Here is a 14,199-nt window from a genome sequence, read left to right as displayed (position 1 = left end):
ATGAAAATATATATATTGGCACCATAGGCCTAGTCACATGGACAATTACTAAATTTATAAACTTAGATTTTTACAGGATTATAAATTGTATAATGAAACAAATAATCCTTTACTAGACAGAGAGTCATAAACCACAACTGTCACTATATGACATAGTCATAACCCGTAGGTATCAAGTCATTAATAGACTTGTATACAGATAAAATCTGTAGATGATTTATTAAAAAGGGTGGCTTGTGTGATTCTACCGATCACGCTTAGCCAGGAATGTTAACATGTTTTCAGATGTCAACAGGGAGTGGAATCTTTTCAACCAGGTTTTACCATCAGGGCCAGGCCTGTTAATAAGACATTCAAGCTAGGTTATACCTTACTAAGATTCTTATGAATGGCAAATCAAATAAAAATTGATATTTTCCATTATTTAAATATTATATTCATGCATATAAATAAAAATGAGAAATTCCAATTAACCATTTCAAATCCCAAATAAAGTACTAGTACATCTTTGCCCTAAACGGGACTTTAATTCAAATAACATGATTAACATGCCCGCGCAGGGGCTAAACAACCAACAACAACAACAAATAAAATAAAACAAACCCACGCAGGGGTTAACAGAACAACATACCCTCGCAGGGGTAGAATAAGGGAAATATACCCACGCAGGGGTAGAGTACAGGAATAGATGTCCACGCAGGGACATGAGTAATGAGATAACAATCAAAGGATTCAATGATCCTTCTTACTCTTACCCTTGAGTAAGTCAAACACCTTCTTGAACATACCACTGTTGCGTCGGCGATCAGCTCGCATCTCGTGTTGCAACTCACGTCGCATGCTGTTAATCCCATGCAGGATTTCTTGAACCTGCGGCGGCGACATCATAGGCGCCGGCGGCGGTGGCTGGTACTGCTGCGGCTGCGGCGGCTGTGGCTGCTGGTAACCCGGAGGGTAACCAAAAGTAGACTGCCCAACAGTCCAAGTGTCTCCAAATGGACCACTAGGTGGGAGTGAGCTGTAGTTCACAGCTTGCCAATAAGGGTCTCCTGTGTAATCATAACCCTGAGGGAAAACCTGCTCGAACGGGTTAAACTGAGCTGCGCTGGCATAAGCCGGAATCGGCTCTCCATAGTTCTGCGGCGGCAGAGGCGGGATCGGTACTGAAGTGACCTCCGATACGGGATGCTGAGACTCCCCCGTCTCGGACTCCTCGGGAAGAGGCGTGTAGCGGCTGCTACCAACATGTGGAGGGGTGCCTATGCGAATCCCTCCGCGCGTAGACATGCGCGCATTCCTCCTTGGCCTCTGAGGCGGAGGAGGTAAAACTGGTGGCGGCGGTGGTGACGGGGTGATCACGTCACGCCATAGGGCCTCAGATAGGTCCTGCTGTAGAGGCGGCTGCTGCTGAAGCTGCTGCTGCTGAGAGTGGTGCTGCGAGTGCACCGGCGAACCATGGCGAGACTGGAGCATCGGAGAGTTGTGGCGGCTGGGGGTGTAATACCAATCGTACTGCTTAAATCTCTCCTGAAAGCTGTCCACACCATTGTAGGGTGATCCCCTAAATGGCGACCCATCCGATATCTCGATGGGATGGTTAGGCGTACCTGACGGTGGCAGTGAAGGGTCCGTGTCTTCATCAACCTCCATCTCGTGATCACCAGGAAAGTGGTCCTCCGGTCCTAGTGGGTTATGACCCACTGGCTCATCCACAAAAGCATCAGGGTTATACAGACCCTGGTAAACTGGTGCTGGGTACTGGTGAGGTGACTGATGGAGCGGTATGTAAGATCCATGAGAACCATGGGGCCCATTCTCCGAGTGGGGCCCAAATGATTGGGGTAGTGATGGCGAAGTGCTCATAGACACCGAGTGTCTAGCCGGCTCGGCGAATGATCCCCAAAGATCATTGGCTGCAGTGTGGTGCGTAGCTGACGGAGCTCGTCTGTGTGAGGGTCCTGCCTCATGGTCGTGCGATGTAGCGAATCCTCCTCGACCTCTCATTCGTGGCGGCATAATGATCCTGTCAAAAATTAAACAAGTTGCACAACAAATATATAAGACAAAGCAAATAATGAGATTAAAATAAAATAAACGAAATGTTGAACATTTCCTAAGTTCTTTGTCTAGACTCGAAAATCGAGGAATGTGCAATTGTGTAACTGAGATTAAACACATTAGGATAGTGTTTAATTCACTCAGCGTTCGCTCTGATACCAACCTATCACACCCCGATTTCCACGTGTCACCGGTGGGCCCGGTGTGGGTACAGTGACGTAGTTGGCATCGTCATAGACAATCAACACAATATAATAATGCACAGCGGAAGCAGAATAGATACATTTCAACTTTTAAATAAATTGCAATAATAAATATCACAGTAGTTGAAACGGATCCACAGGCGGATCAAATACAAATAAGATAAAATATTGTTCAACAGATATTTGTCGTCCGAGCTTGCGAGACTATAGTGGACGCTCTTAGGAAACAGCCAGCCTATTTTCGTATAGTACCTGCACTTAACCTTTTGGGAAAAATACGTCAGTTTACACTGGTAAATACAAATCGACTGACTCATTTTGAAAATGATTGAAAATTGATTTAAATGCACAAGGCATAAATATTTTTATTAACTTGGGATAATTATATAATATAAACTTGTGAACGATTTACATGCACTCGTATCTTTGGTGGCCCGGGATCTGCTGTCCGGGCTAAGAATTAAATGACACACCACATTAAAGAGTTATACACGCCGAGTGTACGCCTACACCCCGTGCTCTGGTCGTGGCCATCTCGTAAGATAATGCCAAGGATATCCGGGACACGGTCAATAACCCCCCAAAGCCTAAAGTAAGACAAGACTGTTTAAACGAAGTCGCACAAGCTATTCAAGACTGTACACCCATAAGGAGCAGGACTTGTGCGCCCGATCAAGCGGTATTTTAAATACCGTACCCCAAGCCCGTATAGGGAAAATAAGTCAAAATGTATTTACCTGAGCAAGTATGTAACACAAACGGTAAGAGTGGTAGCTTTTACTGGGCCTCCTAATCTGGAACAAAGGTTTATAATTAACCTATTAGATTCCTAACGGGTCCTTTATTTAAGCTTAAGCTTTGACCGGTTAGTTTAAGGATGATTCGGTTCACGCACGATTAAGCGAAAGACCGGATAGAATGTGATTTAGACCCGACAAGTTTGAATACTTGTATAATATGGGTATACTAAATACATTCTGGATTTTGAGATAAAAATGATGACGTCTGACCCGTTTCGGTCAATTTACGCAAACTAGTTACGTAAACCGAACCGAACGCAATAAGGGCGTTACGGGTAGCCAAAAGAGTCAAATGCAAGTTCCCTGAGATAATATGCTTAAAATATGATATTATATCAGTAAGTTATGTTCTATATTGCCCGGAATAATTTTAAACCCAATTTATGCCTTAGAAGGGCATTTTGGTCATTTAAAAGATCATAAAAGAGTAAAATTAGAAGTCTGAGTTTCGGGTCTGGTTCATACAGTAAATATACTTAATTTAACATGTTATAACAGTAGGGTATGACCCATATATCAAATTTATCATTTAAAATCAAACTATGCACCGTAGGGGTATTTTAGTAAATTCACAAGGGCTAAAAATGCCAAAACTGGAAATCTGAGATCATATACTTATACTTACTGTTATTATATGAAAATATGCTAATTACATCAGTAGGTATAAGTCTTACATGTTTAAAACAAGTATAACGCTTACTATGCGCTTAAAACGCTAAATATGCGATTTAGAGCCGTTTCCGGGTTTATATATGAAAGCTGAGATTTTTATATTTCCAGAAGGCTCATAATAATTTATTTAACATTTGAAATCGGTAGAAAAAGGTTTCGGGTCAAAAGGATGTGTAAAACTCATTTTATGGCTTAAACGGTCAAAACCGACATAACCCGAAATAACTAGGCGATCCAGGATCCGTTCAGCCAAAAATTAATTAAAAATCATCAAAATTCCCAGAATATTATAATACATCAGTTGGTAAAAAGTTTTATACCAAAACGTGGCCAGAAATAGGTCATATGCGAAAAGGGCCGTTTATGTAAATTAAGAACATAGTTTTACGCTAATGGCCATAACTCAAAATCTGGACCACCAACTGATCCGAAATTTTCGGTGCAAGTTTATATATTAGAAATAAAGATTTCTACTCTTTCACTTTTCCAAAAATCACGTTTTATATCAAAAAGGGCAAAATAGTCAACTTTATGCATAAATCGGAAACATGCATTCGAATCGGCTAAGCATAGACTTAATCAACAAAAATTCCAGAAAGTTTTACCAAAATAAAAATGGTCAAAAATACTCTCCAATACAGATCTCAAACATGCATGTACGAATCCGAATCGATAGTCTACGAATTAGTCGTTTTATAGGACTTTCGGCTCCGATTCGTATTTATACTATAGATTGTCGAGTTGATCGTGGTAAAATACATTCTTATATTCATAATAAAGCTATCTATGAAGATCAAACAGATTGCATGTCATTTATTTTACCATTTAAGCTATTTTTCTCAAAAATCACTTCTGTTGACTTTTTAGAATCACGTTTGACTCGACAATTAGCATGCATGTAGTGGGATTCAGATAATACCCTTTAGAGGGTTTGTTTCCCACATAAATACCAACATATATCAGGTTTCAATTCGAGAAATGACTGATTGAAACTTGTTTAATCAGAAAGTCAAAGCTTATGAACAAACAGTTTGACTTTTAGCAATAATCAAAGCAAGAACGGATTGGAGATCGAATTAGAAGCTTACCAAGGTCCTATTGATGTTAAGCTAACACTAGAAATCGGCCTTGATGTCCAGAAATGCTTCAGAGATGCTTGAGAGCTTTTGCAAGTTTGGAAGTTCTTGTTCACAACACAAGTGTTTAGTAAAATGAGCTTTGGATCAGATTTAAAGCTGAATTGTTGATGTTTGCAAGGGGTTACTGTGGCCTAGGCATGCATGCAATGTTATTGGAGCTTTTGGGAGGTGAAAAAAGCTGTTACCCACTTAATTTCGGACCCAAATCGCTGCTGTTCGCGGATTCTGCACCTGGGTTTATTGGCAGCTCCAAAGTTTGCCCATTTGTTGCAGTTTTGGTCCCTGTACTTTGGTTGCGATGATTTGGCCATGAATCTTGACTCGTAAACCCCCGAATCTGGTTTTTAAGAACCCTTGGACATTTACCAACATGGTAATGTCCTCGTTTAACTTTGCGCTCGCCCGAAAAGCCATAAAATTCGACGTTGACGCTTTTAACCCCTCAAGTACGGTTTTGGCCATAACTTTCTCATATGATAACGAAACTTCATGAAATTTTTACCACATATTCTAGTGAGTATATTTTAGCTTTACAAAGCTTCGGGTCTGCCAAAAGATCACTCAGAGGTATAAATTCAACATGTTGACACTTTTAGCCCCTATAGTTACGGTTTTGGCCATAACTTTCTCATACGTTGACGAAACTTCATGAAATTTTAACCACACATTCTAGTGAGTATATTTTAGCTTTACGAAGCTTCGGGCCTGCCAAAAGTTCACTCAGAGGTATAAATTAAACATGTTGACACTTTTGGCCCCTATAGTTTGCAATACTTCACTTTTGTGCAATTTCCGCGTCGTATGATCCATGAACCATCCGTTTAAGGTTATAAACATTATGTAGGGTTATAATAGAGCCTATTTATCCATTTTTGACACTTTGGACCCTTACGTTCCATAGTTTTCACTGTTTGTCACTTTTAGTCCTCCTAAAGTATGTTTTCACATACCGGAACCTTATGACACGTGTCAAGATATTATTGGACGAAATTTTTCGAGGTGTTACATCGATCCACAACGATGCTTCATTCCACGTGCAAGACTCAACACTATAGGCGATATGATTTATGTTTATATTGCTTGCTTGTTAGTTCACATAGTGCATTGTTTATAGTATGCTTAGCTAGCGTAACAACTGTTGTTTGAACCATGTGTGCTTACTCTCTTCTGTCACTCCACACTTGCGCACTTTCGCGACACCTTTCTCACTTATGCTTCCTCTGATGTGAAGATCATGAGTGGACGTTTGAACTTGACTCAAGCCCAGCTGACGGCTCTTATCAATGAACGAGTTGCTGAGGCACTCGCAGCAGCCCCTGCAGGAGGTCAACATGCTCAACCTCTTGTATGCACGTTCAAAACATTCATGGATTGCCGACCCAGTACCTTCAACGACATAGAAGGAGCAGTAGGCCTTCTTCACTGGTTTGAGAAGCTCGAATCGGTCTTCGAAATGTGTGAATGCCCTGAAGCTCGAAGGGTGAAATTTGCTACTAGAACACTTGAAGGCATCACACTGATTTGGTGGAAAGCGCAAGTTCAAATGCTAGGGTTGGCAGCTGCTAATGCCACCCCATGGAACGACTTCACGGAGCTGATTAAAGAGGAGTACTGCAATCGTGACGACATCCATAAGCTAGAGGTGGAGTTTTTCAATTTGAAGATGTCGGGGTCTGAAATCGAAGCATACACGAAGAGATCAAACGAGCTAGCTATTTTGTGTCCTACTACCGTGGACCCTCCCATCAAACGTATCGAGTTGTACCTCAAAGGTTTAGTGACAGAAATTCAGAGCCACGTGACTTCAGCTAACCTTGGTACCATTCAGCAGGTTATACGACTAGCTCATCGTCTCACTGACCAGGCGGTGGAGCAAAACAGGCTGCCCAAACGTATTAGTGCTACAGCTATTTCGGATGCTCCTAGTGAAAACAAGCGAAAATGGGATGCAAACTCGAGCAAAGGTTCTACTTCTGTTCAGTCTCAGTCGCAGCAGTGAAAGACTGACGACTTCAAGAGTCCTGGTCAGCAATCCTCAAGCAGTCAGAATCAAGGTCAAAGTGGGTACAACGGAAATCACCCCAAGTGCAATCATTATGGATATCACCACAGCGGGCCGCGCACAAAGGGCAACTGTCAGGGGTGTAACAAATCTGGCCACGCGGCCAAGGATTGCAGGAGTCTCTATCCTGCGAACCAGTGCCGACAGCAGTAGCAGCAGACCCCACCGAATCAGCGTCAGCAGCAACAGCAACATCAGCATAACAACAAAGGATGTTTTCAGTGTGGTGCTGAATGCCACTTCAAGAGAGATTGTCCCTAGCTGAACCAGAATCAGAACAACAACAACCAGGGAAATGGAAACAACGGGGGTAACAATGTGGCATTGGTGGCAGGGGTCGTGCGTTCGTGATTGGTCAGGGAGATGCAAGGAACGATCCCAACGTTATGATGGGTAAGTTCCTACTGGATGACTTTTATGTTACTGTTTTATTTGATTCGGGTGCCGATACTAGTTATGTGTCCTTAAAAGTTAGTCAGATGCTTAAACGTACTCCAACACTTTTGAACACCAAGCACATTGTAGAACTAGTGAATGGTAAAAATCTTGAAGCCACACACATAGTTAAGGGTTGTAATCTTATTCTTGCTAATCAGACCTTCTCTATCGACCTCATTCCTATCGTTCTGGGTAGTTTCGACGTTGTTATTGGGATGGATTGGTTGTCTCAACACCAAGCGGAGATCATTTGCCAGGAGAAAATTGTTCGCATCCCTCGTTATGGTGAAGAACCTCTCGTATTTCGTGGTGACAAAAGTGGTGCTGTGGTAGGCATCATATCTTTCCTTAAGGCCCAGAAGTGTTTGTGTAAGGGCCACACTGCCATATTAGCTCTCGTTACTGACGCATCAGCGAAAGAGAAGTGAATTGAAGACATTCCTATCGTACGCGACTTCCTTGAGGTATTCCCTGAGGAATTACCTGGTCTCCCGCCTCACCGTCAGGTCGAGTTTCAAATCGAGCTAGCTCCAGGAGCAGCGCCAATAGCCCGTGCACCTTATCGCTTAGCCCCGTCAGAACTAGAAGAGCTGTCTACGCAACTACAAGAGCTTTTGGACAAGGGTTTCATTCGTCCTAGCTCTTCGCCCTGGGGAGCTCTAGTCTTGCTTGTGAAGAAGAAGGACGATACCTTTCGAATGTGTATAGACTATCGGGAACTCAACAAGGTGACTGTGAAGAATCGTTATCCTCTTCCTCGCATTGATGACCTGTTCGACCAGCTGCAAGGGTCGAGCTTCTACTCAAAGGTTGATCTGAGATCGGGATATCATCAGCTGAGAGTCCGAGGCGAGGACATCTCCAAACAGCATTCAGGACTCGCTACGGGCACTATGAGTTTCTAGTTATGCCTTTCGGATTGACAAACACACCTGCGGTCTTCATGGATCTCATGAACCGAGTATGCAAGCCTTACCTGGATAAGTTCGTTATTGTTTTCATCGACGACATCCTGATCTATTCCAAGAGTCAGGAGGAGCACGAGCACCATCTGCGACTTATACTGGAACTTCTTCGGGCAAAGCAGCTTTATGCTAGGCTTTCTGAATGCGACTTTTGGCTTCGTGAAGTGCATTTTCTAGGCCACGTGGTAAACGAGGATGGGATTCATGTTGATCCATCCAAGGTTGACTCGATCAAGAACTGGCCTGCACCCCGTACACCAACAGAAATCTGCCAATTCTTGGGTTTGGTGGGTTACTACAGGAGATTCATCAAGGATTTCTCGAAGATTGTGCAACCTCTCACTTTATTGATTCAGAAGGGTGTCACCTATCGTTGGGGTGATGCTCAGGAGTCCGCGTTTCAGCACTTAAAGGAAAGACTTCGCAGCGCACCTATTCTCTCATTGCCAGAGGGCACAAACGATTTCGTGGTTTATTGTGATGCATCGATTCAAGGTCTTGGTTGTGTGTTGATGCAACGGAATAAAGTCATTGCGTATGCATCACGCCAACTTAAAGTTCACGAAAGGAACTACACTACTCATGATCTGGAATTGGGAGCTATTGTTTTTGCACTCAAGATATGGAGGCACTATCTGTACGGTACCAAGTGCACAATTTACACCGATCACAGGAGTCTCCAGCATATCTTCGAGCAAAAGGAGTTAAACATGCGATAGCGTCGATGGGTCGAACTCCTGAACGATTATGAATGCGCGATCAAGTACCATCCGGGCAAAGCCAATGTGGTGGCCGATGCCCTCAGCCGAAAGGAATCTAAACCTAAGCGCGTGCGAGTGTTACAACTTACCATCCAATCTAGTCTTCCTACTCAGATACGAGATGGTCAGGTTGAAGCATTGAAAGCCGAAAACATCAGGGCCGAGTCCCTGCGTGGATCAAGGAAACGGTTAGAACAAAAGGAAGACGACGCTTATTACGTGACAGGGCGCATCTGGGTTCCACTCTATGGTAATCTACGTGAGCTTGTGATGGATGAAGCGCACAAGTCTCGTTACTCAGTACATCCTGGTTTGGATAAGATGTACCACGACCTAAAGACTACGTACAGCTGGCCTAGCATGAAAGCCAACATACCAACTTACGTTAGTAAATGTTTGACCTGTGCTAGGGTCAAGGTCGAATACCAGAAACCATCAGGCCTACTTCAACAACCAGAGATACCGACATGGAAATGGGAGCAAATTTCCATGGATTTCGTTACTGGCCTGCCTAGATCTCAACGCGGAAATGATACCATTTGGATGATCGTGGATCAACTGACCAAGTCTGCACACTTTTTGGCTATCAAAGAAACGGATAAGTTCTTTACTCTAGCAGATATCTATCTTAAGGAAGTAGTCTCGAGGAACGGGGTGCCAACCTCCATCATTTCTGACCGTGACTCACGTTTTACATCTGAGTTATGGTAAGCTATGAACAAGTCCTTTGACTAGACATGAGCATGGCGTATCATCCACAGACGGATGGGCAGTCTGAGCGCACCATCCAAACCCTGGAAGACATGGTTAGGGCATGTGTGATCGACTTTGGTAACGGCTGGGAAAAGCATCTCCCGCTAGTGGATTTTTCGTATAAAAACAACTACCATACCAGTATCCAGGCTGCTCCGTTTGAGGCATTGTACGGATGTAAATGCCGATCACCTCTCTGTTGGGCAGAGGTTGGCGACAACCAAATCACTAGCCCAGAACTTGTAGTAGATACAACCGAGAAGATTGCTCAGATACGGCAACGAATGGCGGCGGCTCGTGATCGTCAGAAAAGCTACGCTTATAAGCGCAGGAAACCACTCGAGTTCCAGGTTGGGGATCGAGTGCTACTCAAAGTCTCACCTTGGAAAGGTGTTGTTCATTTTGGCAAACGAGGCAAACTCAACCCGCGATACGTCGGACCTTTCGAAATCATAGAGAAAATAGGCAAAGTGGCCTACAAACTGAACCTACCTGAGGAACTCAGTGGAGTTCACAACGTTTTCCACGTGTCGAATCTGAAGAAGTGTCTCTCAGATGAGACCCTCATAGTTCCTCTCAAGGAGCTCACCATCGACGATCAGCTGAGATTCGTCGAAGAACCTGCAGAGGTTACGGACCGAGATGTTAAAATTCTCAAGCGTACCAGAATTCCTCTTGTTCGAGTTCGTTGGAACTCCCGTCGTGGCCCAGAGTTTACCTGGGAACGAAAAGACCGAATGAAACACAAGTATCCCCAGTTGTTCGAGAAATGTGAAACCACTACTGAGGCTGAAGCTACCGCGGAATTTCGGGACGAAATTCCAAATCAACGGGGGGATGATATGACACCCCAGGAAAACCACGCAACTTAACTAGCTTTCTTAGTAATCACGTGCTAAATTTCGGGACAACTTGGGGATAATGTGACAACTCGTATTTCAGAACCTTTCGTGTAGTTTGATGTAACTTGTTTGGACTATATGTAATATGTGGTTTTAATGGAATGTTAGTTATGTTATATGATTATGTGTGTAATGTATATATATAATGTTGCCGCACAACACTTGGCCGATCGCACAAGCCTTTGGGCTTTTGTTCCACACCTCTCTCGGCCCACTATACTCGAACTCGAAACCTATGGGCAGCCCATGCTAGGGTTCGGCCCATTCCATTGATGCGCACAACCTCATGAGGAGGGGGTATACTCCTCATTTTTTGCTAAACACTCTAAACACACAAACCCTACTCTATCTTCCTTCTCTCTCGAAGCCAACGGCAAACACCGCCTTTCCAACGAAGACCTTCTTGTTCGGAGCATCCTCGTTCTACTCTCTTAACCGGTTAGTGTCATGTCATTGTTTGATTTTTTTATGGTTGATGCTTGCTATGTGATTGAATATATGTTATTCGAGATTTGATGCTTAAAAGTGTTATGATGAACAAACTGTTCGATCATTATAGGGTTTGATAAATGCTTGATGTTGATTTAGATGGGTAAGAACCGAATAGAAGTAGTGTTCGTGCAATCGGCTCATATGTGTAGAGTGATTAAATCAATATAGGGTTGGCAATCATATGATGTTAATGGTAATCTTGAACCGGATGAATATAATCGGCTGTTGTGTATCATATTCGGGTTAATTGCATGATTTAGTGAAAAGCATTGTGTGATGAAAATGTGGAACTTGAATCTAATTGTTTTATGTTATGAGTTATTGTATGAATTCAAGAAGGTTGAACAGCTTAGCTTGATTATATTGATGATGAATTGTATAAGTATCAATTAGGGTTCATGAGGATTTAATTGGTAATTGGTTGATTTGATCGAAGGATGCAAAATAGGAAAACTGTTAGAAATTAATTGTTGTAATCAGGTAAATAAGGAAGGAATAACAGATCGCATGATTTTAGGAACCTCAACTAATCGCACAAGATCCACTCTTGATCGTACAAGAGATGGATCGCACAAGACAGTCGCACAAGTTGAGGTACAACTGGTTAGAACACAGTGTACAACACAGCATTGCATGATCGCACAAGACCTTGTGGATCGCACAAGGCACTGGCGATCGCACAAAGTTTGGGCCACACACAAACTACTTGGACTTTATTATACTGTCGGGCCTCAAAGCCCAAACATAATCGCACAAGTTTGTCCAGTCGCACAAGCTGAACTGGACCGCACAAGACTAAAACAAACTGTTTTGGGCCGCACAAATTATTGGGCTTATTCATAAACTGGTCCAGGTGAATATTGGATCGCACAGCATGATGTGGGTCGCACAAGGCTGTGCTGACCGCACAACATGTTGGGCCGGGGTGTTTAGTTGGGCTACGTTAGTGAATCGCACAAATGGTTCGGCCAAACTATTGGATCGCACAAGTTTAACTTTCGGTTTGTTTAACTGAGTTGCTTAACATGTTCTATGTGTATGCCATGATCATTATGTGTTCTTGACTTGTTAGTTCTGTGTAAACTTACGTGCACTACTTGAACCTAGACCTGACTTGTATGGTAACCATGTTAAGACGTGGTTGACCACTTATAGCTCAAGTGACCTTTTCGTGTATCTGCCGAGCAAACCAAGGTGAGTTCACACATTCCACAAGGCATGGGATTACCAGGGGTTGGGAATGGGTAAAGGATTGAAACTGTAACTGCGTGATCTCCTGGTTTGGAACACGTACACACCCTCTTCATTGAAGGGTGACAACACATGATAATGGTATAATTGGAAACTGCGTAATCTCCTGGTTTGGGGTTTACGTACACATCCTCTTTATTGAAGGGTGACAACACGGATACTAGACCAAAAACTCTATCATGAAGTCCCTCACTTTTATATCGACTTAATCTCCGGGCCAATGGCGAGCGGGTCATTAGTTAGATAGCGCTATTTAGGTTTGACAAGCCTTACACCGTGCCGCAGAGGACGGGCGTGAACTAATGGATCTGGGCACTAGTCAATGATGATAGACATTGACGTCAGGGCACCAACTTACTTTAATCAGTGGTCGATATGGTAAACGGGTCTAGTGGTTCACATGGGGAAGCCCCCACTTGGTTATGGATATGGTTTGGGAACAAGGAAAAACTGGTTAACACACGGTTTGCAAATGAACTCATGGTTTTGAAACAACTTTAAAACGAACACCAACTGCAAACTCGCTCAACTTTGTTGTTGACTCGTTGTTGCATGCCTTGCAGGTCGTTAGGGATTTAGCTGGAGCTTGCATGAGTAGGAGGAGTCGTTGTAAGGCATGGACCCTTGTGTGCCATGTTAAACTTTATGAACTTTAAACTATGTTTGGTTATTTAAACTTTACTATGCTTCCGCTGGTTACTTAAACTTGTTTAATTTCTTTTGGACCCCAATTATATTGTGGTTGGTTTTGTTTATTTAATTACATTGTTCAATATGATTGGTGGCTTGATCCTGGTCATGTCACGCTCCCTGCGGTGATACTCCGCGTGTGGATTTTTGGGGTGTGACATACGCCGCTGGTACTTCCTATATATAAGTGTTTTAACCATATTGTCGAACTTTCGTGGAAAAGTGTCATGCGGGGCCGACCTTAAATTTAAATTTTTGGTATTATTATAAGGCTTTGTCTACACAAATTTTAAACTGAGCTTTTCTTACAAAACTTTTTCTAAAAATTGATCAAAACCTTTGTATAAAACGAGATTATCTTGTAACGTTGGTGTGACAATCGACTCAAGTTAATGCCGCGTGACGAGAAAATTTCGTAAGACGAGTTTTAACCACCCTAAAATCTTTTAGTAATCTAATAAAACCCCTCTCATAGCGCTGGTGTGAACGTCGAGGTAGTTAACGCCGCACTGTGGGAAGATTTTTCGAATTAATCAACTTTTCAAGAATTCAAAACACTTTTGGATTGCTTTTCGTGTGTTGCCATCTTTTGTTAATACGAATCGTCTTACTCACCGCCATCACCGAGACTTCGCAACGCCTTCTCTCATCAATCTTCAATCGACCTCCCGTTCTCGCTCGTCAGATTTCAATTGATCGCTCGTTTATTTTGAAGCTTTTATCGCTACTCCCACTCGCATCGACCCTCGCAACCCTTCTTGTGGATTAATTTCGGGACGAAATTTCCTAAAGCAGGGGAGACTGTAACAACCCGCACGTTCGTGCGTTATTACTACTCATTATACTCGTTACGCCTAGCACCAGAGATTCGGATCATAATACGACCCTTTGTGACTAATTATAATAGATATATGAATGTGGGTATGAAAATGTGTAACCAAACTATCGCAAAGTTTAAAGAACAAAACGAAACATCGAAACGCAACACGCCGGAGACCACCGATCGAGTGACT

This window comes from Helianthus annuus, chromosome 3, assembly GCF_002127325.2.
Source record: "Helianthus annuus cultivar XRQ/B chromosome 3, HanXRQr2.0-SUNRISE, whole genome shotgun sequence".
Taxonomy (NCBI): domain Eukaryota; kingdom Viridiplantae; phylum Streptophyta; class Magnoliopsida; order Asterales; family Asteraceae; genus Helianthus; species Helianthus annuus.
This window is presented reverse-complemented; position numbering follows the sequence as displayed.